At 39.9% G+C, this 14,570-nt stretch overlaps 1 protein-coding gene across 2 annotated transcripts in view; it reads right to left on the reverse strand.

Annotated features, from left to right (window-relative positions):
- SOX5 (SRY (sex determining region Y)-box 5) overlaps positions 1-14,570 on the reverse strand; it is a 1,081,658-nt gene that overhangs the window by 912,377 nt on the left and 154,711 nt on the right. For both annotated transcript variants that reach the window (XM_011994779.1, XM_011994778.1), the window contains exon 2: positions 11,490-11,571. The gene's annotated coding sequence lies outside the window, so the exon portion shown is untranslated. The remainder of the gene's footprint in view (positions 1-11,489; positions 11,572-14,570) is intronic.

Consider the following 14,570-nt stretch of genomic DNA (forward strand, 5'->3'; position numbering starts at 1 on the left):
GCTAGCAGTGACATCAAAGCCATGAGTTCAAGGGCCACATCTTCTCTCCCACTCCCCTGACATCTCTGTCTGGCCTGCCCTCGCAGAATGGAATGCCCTCCTTATCTCTAAGAAGAGCATGCTGATATGAGAAGGAGGCTGGCAAAGGAGGTTATTGGTTGCAATTGTTTAAAAGATTCTAATAATTGCAGCTAGGGATCCATCCTCTCGTGTCACATAAGTTGGAAAATGGGTCAGACATAATGCATTTGGTTAAGTGTCTAAACTGAAAAGGTACTATTTTATTTTAAATGGCATAGTCTTTACAAAGGCTAAGGTTACTGGTGCAATGCTCTCTCATTTTAAAACGTATCAGGGACATGCCCTCTGAGGGTCAGGCTTTCATTTGCTGATGTTAATTCTCAGCTGCCTGCTCCTCGTCCTTCATTGTACCCTGTGTCTTAGCTGGGCACGCTCCTGATTCCCTGCTATATCCAGACGGTCCATGTAAATAGTGTTTATGTTAAGGAAGTCATGTTCAGTGTGACTGGAGCACACAGAAACTGATGTTGTTGTCACTTTAGATTAAGCTCTTATTTTAGTAAAGGAGGCAATTGGAGCAGGCAGCTGAGTGGCCGAATGAAATATTCAGCTCATTTCATTTAGAGCTGCCCGGTTCCCATTGTTCACGTTGGCACGGCTGGTTAACCCTGTTGGTGCCGCATGGCAACAGCTCCCAGTAGCTCCTGCCTCCACGCACAGGCTTCCTCCAGCTGACCCTTTTTAAGTCGTCCATCAGCACACTTAGAATGAACCCAGTGAATCTTGCAGGACAAGTTAAACCCCTGGATGTGTCTTTGCAATCTCCTATTTTTGCACCCAAAATGGATGTGTTAAAAAAATGTTCACCATGCGTAGAGTAGGCCTAAATCACCAGGTGCAGCTAGAAGACTGGTGAGCACCAACATGCTCAGAACAGAGTGTGTTCGTGGTGACTGCGAAAATGCAAAATGTGTCTGCCAGAGGGAGATGTTTGGCTGAATTCCTTGAAATATTTTAAGTACTGCTCTCTAACAAGGCGTTGGTTAAAACACAAGTTGAGGGCCATGATCCCATAACAAACATGCTGAAGAATACTAATTACATCCATTTATGTTTGAAACTTACTATTGGTAAAGACTTACATAGAGAGAGTCGTATTAGTACTCTGCTACCTTCCAGGAAGTACCACTGCATCCTGCTCACTTTTGAGAATTTGAGGTGCCTGTTCAGAGACTCTCCGACCATTCTAACATGATCATCTACTGATACCAGAAAACGTCTTCTGACTTCCAAGGCTTGCTTTCATTCTTTTTTCCTTTCTTCCTCCCTTTTTTTTCCTTTTTTGACAAGTCAAACCAGAAAAGGTGATTGAGGGAAATGAAAAAGTAAATATTATTTCCATGTATCAAATCCCTGGTTAAATGAAAGACTGGACAGTTTCTCAACCATCAGAAAATGCTTTGTAGCATAAGATCTTACCGCCTCAAGATGCTGAGAAAGTAGAAATTCTTCTTTACAATTTACAGCTAGTATTTAATGTCCATAGAAAGCACCAGTCATCACTGGACAATAATAACTATTTGTTATTATGGAGATGCACTCAACTCCAAACATAATGATAAGTACATGCCAGGCGAAAAGTGACCGTTACACCTTTATGGTGTCTAAATATTTAGTATTTATTCTGTGGATATATGTATTGTAGAGGGGCCAAAGTTTATACAGTTTTAGAAAGAGAAGACAAATTACAAATTTAACACGAAAATGAATATTCATTTGCCATGAAAAAAAACTCAACAAACTTTAAAATGTCAAGAAGGGTCCCAAACATCACAAATCCAGAAAAAAAATATATTCATATTATCTCCCTGACCACAACTCTTTAACGCTTTTTCCCCTACAGTTATGAGCTGCATACTCTTTGCATCTTCATAAATATTATTATTATTATTATTTATTTATTTATTTATTTTTTGAGACGGAGTCTCGTTCTGTCGCCCAGGCTGGAGTGCAGTGGCGCGATCCTGGCTCCCTGCAATCTCCACCTTCCGGGTTCACGCCATTCTCCTGCCTCAGCCTCCCGAGTAGCTGGGACTATAGGCGCCCACGACACGCCCAGCTAATTTTTTTGTATTTTTAGCAGAGACAGGGTTTCACCGTATTAGCCAGGATGGTCTCGATCTCCTGACCTCATGATTCGCCCATCTCAGCCTCCCAAAGTGCTGGGATTACAGGCATGAGCCACCATGCCTGGTCAAATATTATTTTTTATAGAAAGAATAATCATTCATTCTTTCATCTGGAATGTTTCATCAAAATTTGTTTTTAGGGCAGGTGCAGTGGCTCATGTCTGTAATCCCAACCCTTTGGGAGGCCAAGGCAAGAGTATCACCTGAGCTGAGAGTTTGAGACAAGCCTGAGCAACATACCAAAATCCTCATCTCTACGAAAATTTAAAAAACAATTAACCAGGTGTGGTGTGTGCCTGTGGTCCCAGCTACTCGAGAGGCTGAGGTGGGAGGGATCACTTGAGCCCAGGAGGTTGAAGCTACAGTGAACCTGGTTTGCACCACTGCACTCCAGCCTGAAAGACAGAGACCCTGTCCCCCCTCCAAAAAAATTGCTTGTATTTATCACTGAGATTCAGAAAACATGCAACTATACACACACAGTCGTACTTGTGTTTGTATTACTGCTTCAGGTTTGTGCCCTAAAAACAAAGGAATACTGAGAAAAAGAAATCTATCAAAAAAGAAAAAACGATGCATTAATAGTAGTATAAACTGCATTAGTCATTAAATTCCTGACAGGAGAGAACTTCTATTTTGACTATGCATTGATAAACCCACATCCTCTGCTATTATTGCACATCTAATAACAGGAAGGGTTTTACAAAGAGTAGCTTCTATCTCAGTGTATTTCAAACCCAGTTTCACTCCCATCACCCATGAGCATGCATGAGATACCAGTGCTGTGGACACGTGCACAGGGTAACATGACCTCGGGCTCCACACCTGTGTGTCAGAATGCTCCAAGGAGTTACCAAGGAGGGCAGTTATCAACAGCTTCAGTATACATGGAAGTGTTTACAAACAACCAAAATAGAACCCACTTAATTTTAGACCACAGCATTCCCTGTTTGATTCTCCGTTTGTTGGACCCTCATCAAAAACAGCCATGGTCTTTCCAGTAACACCCCAAGACACGATAGTAAAGGAAGGGCAGTCAAAGTCGAAGCACTGGTCTTAAATGACTGCAGCTAAAATAGCTTTCTTTTCAAATTTTACAAAAAAACAAACAAACAAAAAAACATGTGAGCATCTGAGCACACTGCCTAGAGTGTCTCCCCATATCTGGGAAAGGACCCATAGGAGTGAAGAACCCTGAGGCTTAGTTTCACCTCTGCTAAAACAATTCATTTCTTTCTCTGGTTGAACAAACTTTAAAAAACCAATACATATCAGATATTTGTCAATAACTGTGATTATAAAGATATACTAAAGGAATTTTATTTCAAGACACAGGGAGTCCAGTACATACTTAACAATAATTAATTTCATGAAAAATATAAAAGAAAGTATTTAGAGCAAATTCTGTTCTTGGAGTTATAAAACCGTGAGTACAAATTTTCTAGAAACACAAAGACCTTTCCATGGCAAAAGTATAATGAAAATGTAGAATTAAACAAATGAATACATAGTCATATATTTCAGTAGCTAAAAAAACAATTGTTGAGAAGAATGCACATATGGAAATATTAATAAATAAGGAAACAATTCCAAAATTTAATTTTCACAAGATTTTCTCTTGTGCTGACTCCCAGCAACATACAAATTGCAATCTAATAACATATTATCTCTAAAATATATGTAACACATATTTGTTGAACATATAGGTATAGTACATTTCTCCATTCAACATAATACCAAATCAAAATATTCTATGTGCTGGTAATGTAAGGAAAGTTTGCTATATTATCTACAATAAGATTTTCATATTAAGCTCATTCTACCTTAATTATCTTTGATTATGCCTTAGAAATATACCCATTAAAAGATAAAACATAAACTTTCAATCTGACCATTAGCCTTAGGAAATCCAGTCTATAATTCAGCATATTCATGATAGTAGCTAAAGTAACTCAAGTTTTAATAGATATCTCAAGCCATTCATTAAGACTTTAAAGGAAAAAATGGTCTAAAATTTAGAAGTCAAATTTTAGTTGAAACTTTCAAGATAGATGGCCCAATCTCTGAAGTGGGTGAAATAACTAAAAAGGGAGTTGGTTTTTAAATTTTTTCATAACCTTCCATTTTGTCTCTTTTCTTCCTTCTTCTTTTCATTCTTGACACCCAAGGAACTGAGTGGCCTTGCCACAAGAAGCATTAGCAAATGAAATGATTTATAAAAAATATTTCAAGACAATAAGTTTGTGAGGAGGGTGGGGGAAGAATTTAGACTTTTAGGAAAGTTGCTGAGCAACAGCAAAGTTAAAGCAAAAGCACAAAGCCCGAAAAGTTAGCAGAAAAAGAAATTAATAGCCAGTACCAAGTCACAGTTGACTCAAAGTCAGCAACAGGGAATATTCAAAATCATTCCAAAGCATGCATTAACAGATCAAATTTAGACCTACTAAGTCTGGTTTCCTGTTTCTCTTCCCAAGTCTCTATCTAAATAGTCAAAATGCTTCAGTGTCATAGTGCTGCTGCCTCAGGTAGACTCCCAAATTCCATTAGCAATGAAGAATAACCACCCCCTCCAAGCTCCACACACATACTTCTCTGAGTTTGCAAATTGTAGATACCAAATAGGTTCAAATAAAGGATGTGACAGAACTGAAACACTATCAAACAAAATATGTTAACAAAGCCTAATAGGCAAATGCCTTCATAAATGTCAGGGTCTAAAATAAGTGTTGGCACAGTATGGCCTGTGGTCCAAATCTGGCTCACTCCTGTGAAATAAAAATGGAGATTTTAACAGATGAGCACTGACAATCAATTTGGTGACAGAGACATTAACTTTGAACTCCCAATTAAGCAAAATGTCCCCTCTCCAAAACCTGATTTATAGTATAAAGAATGTACTTTGTTGGCCAGGCACGATGGCTCATGCTTGTAATCCCAGCACCTTGGGTGAAACCCCGTCTCTAATAAAAATACAAAAATTAGCCAGTCCTGGTGGTGTGTGCCTGTAATCCCAGCTACTCGGGAGGCTGAGGAAGGAGAATTGCTTGAACCTGGGAAGAGGAGGTTGCAGTGACCCGAGATTGTGCCAACGCACTCCAGCCTGGGCGACAGAGCAAGACTCTGTCTCAGAAAAAAAAAAAAAGTACTTCATTATGACTATTATATTTTGAACTATGTCCATTAAAAATTTGTACTGGCCAGGTTTGGTGACTTGCACCTGTAATCCCAGAGCTTTGGGAGGTCAAGGCAGGAGGATCACTTGAGGCCAGGAGTTTGAAACCAGCCTGGGCAACATAGCAAGACCTCGTCTCTACAAAACATAAAAAAAATTAACTGGGCATGGTGGCACATGCCTGTAGTCCCAGCTCCTTGGGAGACTGAGGCAAGAGGATGAATTCTGCCCAGGAGTTGGAAGCTGCAGTGAGCTTCACTTGCGCCACTTCGCTCCAGCCTGGATGACAGAGCCAGACCCTATCTTAAAAAAAAAAAAAAAAAATGTGCAAAATATTTTTTTCACTTAAAGTACTTACTTATTATCCTCAGTTTTGCCTCCTAGCCTACAAAGCCTAAAATATTTACTCTCTAGCCCTTTTCAAAAAAAGTTTGCCAACATCTAGTCTAAATCTGATCTGCAAAACTGTTTCAGCCTCACCTATTTCTAGTGCTTTTATGATCTATGCATGTATGTATGTATTTAGAATGTATAACATAACTACTCACCTAAAGGATTTACAACTACCTCCTAATGCTCCCTAAATCACTACCAGGAAAAGACCACAGTAACTACCCCCTGAAAATAGATTCCTAGAGAGAGTTTGCAATAATGGATGGTATTTATCTCACTTCAGAGTAAAATGAGAAGTAGGTGCCATTTTTACCCAGTAATTTAGCTTGAAAAAATTAAAATTATAATGCCCAATGCTAGTGGGAGTATGGGCAAGAAAATCCATTTCTACATTAACTGCAGCAGTGTTAAATAGCACAATTTACCTGGAAAGCAATTTGGTAATAGATAACAAAATCCATTAAAATATTTACACACTTTGACATAGTAAATCTACCTCTGTAAATCCAGAAATATGAAAACACACACATAAAGATGTTCAATAAAATGTTATTTACAATAGTGACCTGTCCCTACCACTTTTTTCCCCTATTAATGGTCTTAAGATAAATATTGGTACAATTCTTTTCCTCACATCAACATAGCCATTAATTCCTCTGCCTGCATCTTTCTCATCGTTTTCTTCTTCACCTCTGCAGCTTCTCTCCTGTTTTAAGAACTTGTCATGTCTCTTCTGGATATCACCTTGGGACTGGATCTACATTTGTGAGGTCCTAAGGCTTATACAATTTAGGGGCCCTTTTAAAGAGAAAGAATGCAAAATTGTGAATGCAAAATGTGTGTGGGCACTTCGATGTCACCTAACATTAATGGAAACATAACGGAGGGGTAGCAGTATAAAAAAAGAAAGCATGAGTTTTTAACTGGTTGAACTTAGAAATTTGTACTTTTGCAACATCTATAAAAACATATGGCTGTGGAAACACATTTTAGGGTACCTACTAAAATACTGCTAGGAACCCATGCAAGCTTCATTTATGTAAGTTTTATTTCAGCTTCTTGGTTTATCTGGCTCCTTATCAATCTCTTAGCTCCTAAAGCTTGTAACTTCTAATCCATCTATCCAATCATAATGCTGAAGGTTAATTTTTCTAAAATGATATTCTAAACATACTCTTCCCTTACGAGAAAACCTTTCTTGCCGATAGGATAACAGGCACAAAGCTTCCCATGATATCACTCCCACCTACTCCAATCTCATTCTCTGTTACTCTAGACATGCTGCATTATTTGCAGTTCCTTGTAATATTATTCCCATCCTCTCATACCTGAGCAGATGTCCTTTCTTCCCTGGAACTGAAATGTATTTTCTCCTCTTTTCTGGCTAAAGCATTTCTGAGCAAGTTTCTATTTCAACTTACCTTGTGAAGCTTTCCCAGAGCTAACAATAGAGTTGATAGCAACCTCTTTGGCCACTATCCCTGAGTATTGCACTTACTCCCTATTGTAAAGACTCATTCACTGTTTGTTTCCCCTGATAAACCAAAAGCTCCTTAAGGGCGGAAACCTTGTCTTAACTATCTTTATTCCCTAAGCACTTGCACTGAGTAGGTGCTCAGTAATGCTCAGTTGAATGAATGAACAAAAAAGGAGGAGAAGCAAATATACCAAAAAGCTAGTTTTGTTGCTTTCAGTTCTTATACTGTGAGCATTTTTTCACTCTTATTTTAAAATATTTGTGTGCAGCTGTATTTGTTTTATAATGGGAAATTCAATTTACAATAAAATATTTCTTTGAGCTTGACTCTAATTTTCATTAGCTCTCCTACCCAATTCTCCTAAAACCCTGCACACCTGTGCCAAGCTTATTTACATGGCCAACAGTCTACTTTACTTAAAATCACGGTTAGATCCCTGTACACAATTAGCTAAATAAATATCATTAGTGCTGCTTCATTAAAGTGTATTTTTCTTAAGCATTTCTCAATACACATATTTCTCAGTAAGTAAGCACCTATTAGAATTTTGGCAAGAGAAATCTTATCATGGACTTGTTTCTGTAGGTATATACTTCAGGTCTTAACTGAAAGGAATAATAAAAGAATTTTGCCATCTGGAATAAAATAGTGACAAATACTACAAGACCCAAATTATGTTCATATGCATAAAGCCATGTTTCCAAATCACTATAATAATTCCTATCTCCCACCTAGGAGGCACTAAAGAATTGTTTTTAAAAGGAAAATATCAAAACAATCCGATAATTCTCCTAAATATAATCCCCATTGAAGTTGAACATATTTTATCCTTTTTTAGCTAAGCTATCATTATCATTATCCAGTAAATGCCTGCAGGAACTTTATAGCTAACAGTTTACCCTTTTCCTTTGCATGATTTAAATATGTTGTTTTATTACACATTGTTTAAATATACCCTACGTGAAGCCGACCACACACACACACACACACACACACACACACACACACAACATATTTAGATAGGAATATAGGTCAAAAGCACCAAAAAATGCAAACCACAAGTCATATGAATAACACCACCAAACTCAAGTAGACACTATTTTAGTAGCTTCAGAAACATTTGAACCCTGGCATAATTTACACCTTGAATTCAGGCAGAAACTCACTTTCTAGCCAATGGTATGATGGTGTTAGATTGGACCTCTCTACAGACAGTTGCCTTTTTCCCCTTTGTGCAAGGCTTGCTGTTCCGAGTTCATGTGATGGCACCACCTGATGTCTAAGAGCTTTTTCCTAGAGGGGTCCATGCTTCTGCTAGCCTGGTTTGATTGTTTAAAAGAAAGCCAGCATTCTCCTTGTTGCATAATCCTGCGTGTAAGAGCTGAGATGAAGTGTAGGACAGCAGAAAGAATGCGAGCTACAGAGTCACACAGTCATGGAGAGGAACTGCTGCATGGGCACTTCGAGGTCTGTGTGACTTTGAAGTAACTGGCTCCTTTGAACCCTGGTGTTATGGGGCGCATTGCCCCTTCCGCCCCAAATTCATATGTGGAAGCCCTAACCCCGGGATCTCAGAATGTGACCTTATTTGGAAATATGGTCTTTGTGGATGTAATTAGTTAAGATGAGGTCATTCTTGTGGGCCCTAATCCAGTATAACTGGTGTCCTTATAAAAAGGGGAAATTTGGACATAGAGACAAATGTGCATAGGAGACAAATAATATAAAGAGCTACAGAAAGAAGACAGTCATCTACAAGCCAGAAAGAAGGGCCCAGAACAGATTCTTCCCCTGCAGCCCTCAGAAGGAACCTATCCTTCTGTCAGCCTTGATTTCTGATTTCTATCCTCTGGAACTGTGGGACGATCAGTTTCTCTTGTGTGTCACCCTGTTTGTGGTACTTTGCTATGGAAGCCCTAGCAAACTAACACATCTGGTTTCCTCAAATGTCAAATCCTTAATGTAAATTAGGCGGTGCCATTACAAGGATAAAAAAATCACATGGTAGGTGCTGGAAAGAAGGCAGGTAATATATTTTATCATGGAGGGGTAATACTATTTGACATATTTTATCTTATTTCCTTGAATCTTGCTTCTTTCCCCAGTCAGTCAGCCAAGTAGCTATACTCTTCACTCACAGTGTTAGAAAACTGTTGGCAAGGCAGGGAACACAGGAGACTGGGGGGTGTCAGTTAATAAATTGGGAAGTTCAAAAGCCTAATGCCCCCTAGGAAATTGGAATGATTCCCGCCCATAGAAAACAGGATCAGAAGAGACCTTCCTACATATAAACTAAGCTAAGGGCGGATGTAGACCCCTGTGAGTACAAAATAAGGTAGCTAAGGCATGTGTGTACATCAGTGGATCCAGGAGCAAGATGGAAGTGGCTGGTTTCACCCTATTCCCACACCACCCTGATCCCAGGCCCCACTGCCTCGACTCTCCCTAGTGGGAGCAGAATGACAGACTGGGAGATCCAACTGAGGCACCTTCCTGAAACAAGGATGAAATTCCAATGTAAATGACCAGGTCAAAATCCAGATTTTAAAAGAAACTGAGAACTATGGATGGCTCTAAAACCTAACAGGAAGTTATAAAGGATCAACAGAAGGGAGATGAGGGGAAGAGGCTTCAAGAGGCTATTGGATAGAGCTGCTGCCGATGCCAAGCCTCACCTTCCCCCCAAGAGAGAGGGATAGAAAGGGCTACCTTTTCCACAGCTCTTTCCAGAGGCTTCAGAGGAAATCTTTAGTGGGCCTGGATGTATTCCCTGGAGTTTGGGAGACCCCATGGACCGCAGCCTGGCTCCCACCCTGAAAATCCAGAGGACAACAGACCTGGGCTGTGCCCGCAGCCTCTCCCGCCCCTGAAGGTTCATAAGAGGCATGTTTTCCTGGAGCAGGTGTGGGCCAGGTGTGACAGAGCCAGCCTGAAGCCCAAGAAGACCACCGGCCGTATTCACGAGACACCAAATCAGAGGCCAGAGGGAAGAGACTATCTGAAACCAGGTGCTGAGTGGGGAGTAGGGTACTGAAGGAAAAGCCCTGCCCAAGTCAGAAGAATTGAAGCTGAGTGGGTCCATCGGAGGGGCCATGAAAGTCTCCCAAAAGTGACCAACTGAGAGGCAGTGTGAAGCAGCTTCCTGGCCCAGAAAACACAAAGCCAGCTTAACATAACGTCCGTTCAAGTGAGAAAAATCCCTGAGCTACTTTTCCCCTCTTCTTTCCCATGTTCCAACCCCTGCGAGTTCAGCAACAGCAACTAGGAAGTGGGATAGGAGGTGACAGGTGAAGAGAGAAAAAAATGACAGACCTTTTCCCACTGCAGTAGTCCAATTCAACAACGGGCCCCAGGTCGGGGAGGGCAGATCATCTGATATTAAATTGACTTTGAAGCTATGATTATGGTGTGATATTGGACATAATCATTTCTGAATGGAGATTATTTCTGTAACTTAAAATGTCCAGAGGAACTTTATTTTAAATCTAAGAGTGAACTTATAAAGTATGGAGTCTGCCTGAGACCTAAATTTCACCCGAAGCAAGGGAATACCTGCCACCCTTCTCCAATGCATTTCAAAGAAACAGAATGAAAAAATAAATTGTGTTTTGATTGATTTCCTAAGTTGTGCTTGTTCAAAATACGATTAAAGAAAGAAACCCCAAATATGTTGTGGGGAGACACGGGTGATGGGCAAAAAAGTTTATTTCTTGGGTATAGTCTGAACTTCAGAAACAGCTTGGTAGTACACCCAGGACTTGAGTGGCCTTGCAAAGGATTTCGTGCCATAGCATAACACAGGAGCCACTGAATAAGAGCGGCAATACAAAAAGAAAAAAGAAAGGGGGGGTGGGGTGGGGGAACTTTTTAATCCTAAAGAGTTTCCTCTGGGCCTGCAGCAGTGATAGCATGCCCCTATGTGCCCAAGAAGTATCTATAAGAAACTAAGAGAAAGAGAACAGAAGATCCTCGAGGATAGATCGAGGTGTGCCTCAGCAGCGGTCCGCAAGTACTGACAAGAGATGGTAAGACAGACATGACTAATGGAGAGATGACAGCCAAGAATTTCGATCCACCCCTCGAGAACTTGGCATCTCATAGCCTTATCCAGAACTGCAGTGCAACCTCAGGCTGCTGTCATGGTCAAGCAGAGGGTCCGAACGGCATTTACTTTCAGGTTAGCTATGGAAGAATAAAGAAAGTTACATTTCTTGCACCCACAGACAAGAGACCCACCTGCCACATTGGGGGAGGCTTGTCCAAAACTTCTGAGGATCCTTCTGAAGTATGTCTCTACACCTTGGACCGGTTAAAAAGCCTAGAAGAGAATTAGAGCTCAGTCATTTAGAGGCAGATTCACGGTGTACAGAGATAGGGTTGACTGTCTGAAGTCTTAGCTGTTTTAAGAAATACCACTGGATTGCAATAAGCTGAGTGTGACAGAATACAGTATATATGCTACTACAGAAGCCTTAAAATCTTAAAATTCCAACCATACAGATATGGAGTGATCAGCAGAAGGAATAGAAATAGAGTGAATTTGCCTGTTTCATTTACTTTTGAAATAAAACACTCCGAATCCAGGAACAATGTACAGAAAAGAGGAAATAGAGTAGGGAATTTCAAAGTTTCTGTCCAAGACTTGGAATTTTTTAAAGCATTCAATCTGTTTCTGATGAGAGAAGAAAAATAAACCCAGGTCAGGGAATCAATCGTGACAGGAATGGTACTGTAGACAGATTGTTCAAGGAAAAACCTTTCTGATAAGGTGACATTTAAGCAGAGATCTCGATGAAGTGAATGAGCAGGCCAGAGAAAGGAATGTTCCAGACAAGGAAATAGAAAGTACAAAGGCCCTGTGGTGAGAGCTTGCTAAGCGTGTCCAGGAACAGCAAAAAAGCCTCCGCGGCCGCCATATGATTATCTGAGGGCAGAAAGGGGGGACATGAAATGCTTTCCCATGGAAAGCACCAGAAAATGCTCTCAGATTTTTAATCTAGACGCCTTTAGGGGAAATTTTGTGTGTTTTTAATTAAACATTTTAGTTTGAAATAATTGTAGATCCACATGCAGTTACAAAACACATACACACACACACACACACACACACACAGAGAGAGAGAGAGAGAGAGAGAGAGATCCCATGTAGCCTTTACCCAGTTCCCTCATTGGTAACAGCTTGCAAAACTATATTACATTATCACAACCACGATACTGACACTGACAGTCAAGATACAGAACATTTCCATCACCACAAAAATCCCTCAGGATGCCTTTTATAGCCACACTTGTTTCCGCTCCACCCCACCCCTCCTTAACCCCTGGAAACCACTGATCTATTTACAGTTTCTATAATTTCTTCACTTCAAAAATGTTATATAAATGAAATCATACACTCAATAGAACTTTCTAAAGATTCATCCAGGTTCATGTGTGTATCAATAGTTTATTTTTGGTGCTGAATAGTGTTCTATGGTATGGATTGTTTAATCATTTATTGAAGGACACTGAGTTGTTTCAAGTTTGAGATTAATTCACGCCAGTTGGAATGGCAATTATTAAAAAGTTAGGAAACAACAGATGCTGGTGAGGCTGGGGAGAAATAAGAATGCTTTTACACTGTTGGTGAGAATGTAAATTAATTCAACCATTGTGGAAGACAGTATGGAGATTCCTTGAGAATCTAGAACCAGAAATACCATTTGACCCAGCAATCCCATTACTGCGTGTATACCCAAAGGATTATAAATCATTCTACTATAAAGACACATGCACACGAATGTTTATTGCAGCACTACTTACAATAGCAAAGACATGGAACCAACCCAAATGCCCATCAATGTTAGACTGGATAAAGAAAATATGGTACATACACAACATGGAATACTATGCAGCCATAAAAAGGAATGAGATAATGTCCTCTGCAGGGACATGGATGAAGTTGAAAGCCATCATCGTCAGCAAACTAACACAGGAACAGAAAACCATACACCACATGTTCTCACTCATAAGTGGGAGTTGAACATTGAGAACACATGGACACAGAGAGGGGAACAACACACACCACCAGAAACTGTTGTGAGGTGGGGTGTGAGGGGAGGGAATTTAGAGGACAGGTCAATAAGTGGAGCAAACCACCATGGCACACGTACACCTATGTAATAAACCAGCACATTTTGCACATGTATTCCTTTTCTTTAGAAGAAATAAGAAATTGTTATTGAAGTTTGAGATTATTATGAATAAAGCCATAAACGTTTATATATAGGTTTCTGTGTGAACATGTTTTCTTTTCTCTGAGATAAATGTCCAGGTGTGCATTGCTAGGTTATATATGGCAGATGAATGTTGTTTTTTTTTTCTCCCCAAAATCTACCAAACTGTCTTGCAGAATTTTACATCCCCACCAACAATGTCTGAATGAGTCAATTTCTGTACATCCTTGTCAGCATTTGATACTGTCACTATTTTTTATTTTGGCCTTTCTGCATTTGTCATTGATTAATGATGTTGAACATCTTTTCATGTGCTTAGTTGCTATCTGTATATCTTCTCCCAAGAAATGTTTCTTCAGGTATTTTGTCCATTTTCTAATTGGATGTTCCTGTTTTATTATAGAGTTTTGAGAGTTTATATTCTCAATACTAGTACTTTGTCAGATATACGGTTTGCAAACCCTTTTATTCCAATAAGTAGCTTGTCTTTTCATCCTCTCAATAGGATCTTTCACATAGCAACATTTTTTTTTAAACAGGGTCTCACTCTGTTGCCCAGGTTGGAATGCAGTGGCACAATCAAGGCTCACTGCAGCCTCAACCTCCTAGACTCTGGTGATCCTCCCACCTCAGCCTCCCACATAGCTGGGACTACAGGCACATGCCACCATGTCTGGCTAATTTTTTGTATTTCTTGTAGAGAAGGAGTTTTGCCATGTTGACCAGGCTGGTCTCCAACTCCTGAGTTCCATTGATCTGCCTGCCTCGGCCTCCCAAAGTTCTGGGATTGCAGGTTTGTGCCACCGTACCTGGCCTGAAATAGCAAAAATGTTCATTTTAATGAAGTCTAGTTTATCAACTTTTCCTCCAGCTTTTGGTATAAAATCTAAAAATGCTTTGTCTAGCCCTAGACCCTGAAGATTTTCTTTTTGCCCCTAGAAGTAGTATAGTTTTGAGTTTCACATTTAAGTCTGTGGTCTATTTTGAGTTACTTTTTGTGTAAGTTAAAAGACTTAGGCCAAGGGGTTTTGTTTGTTTTGCCTATGAATGTCCAAATCGCTCCAAGAATGAACTGTTGAAAAGGCGTTTTTTTCTGTTGAAT

This window comes from Mandrillus leucophaeus, unplaced genomic scaffold (genome assembly GCF_000951045.1).
Source record: "Mandrillus leucophaeus isolate KB7577 unplaced genomic scaffold, Mleu.le_1.0 Scaffold461, whole genome shotgun sequence".
In the NCBI taxonomy this organism is placed as follows: Eukaryota; Metazoa; Chordata; class Mammalia; order Primates; family Cercopithecidae; genus Mandrillus; species Mandrillus leucophaeus.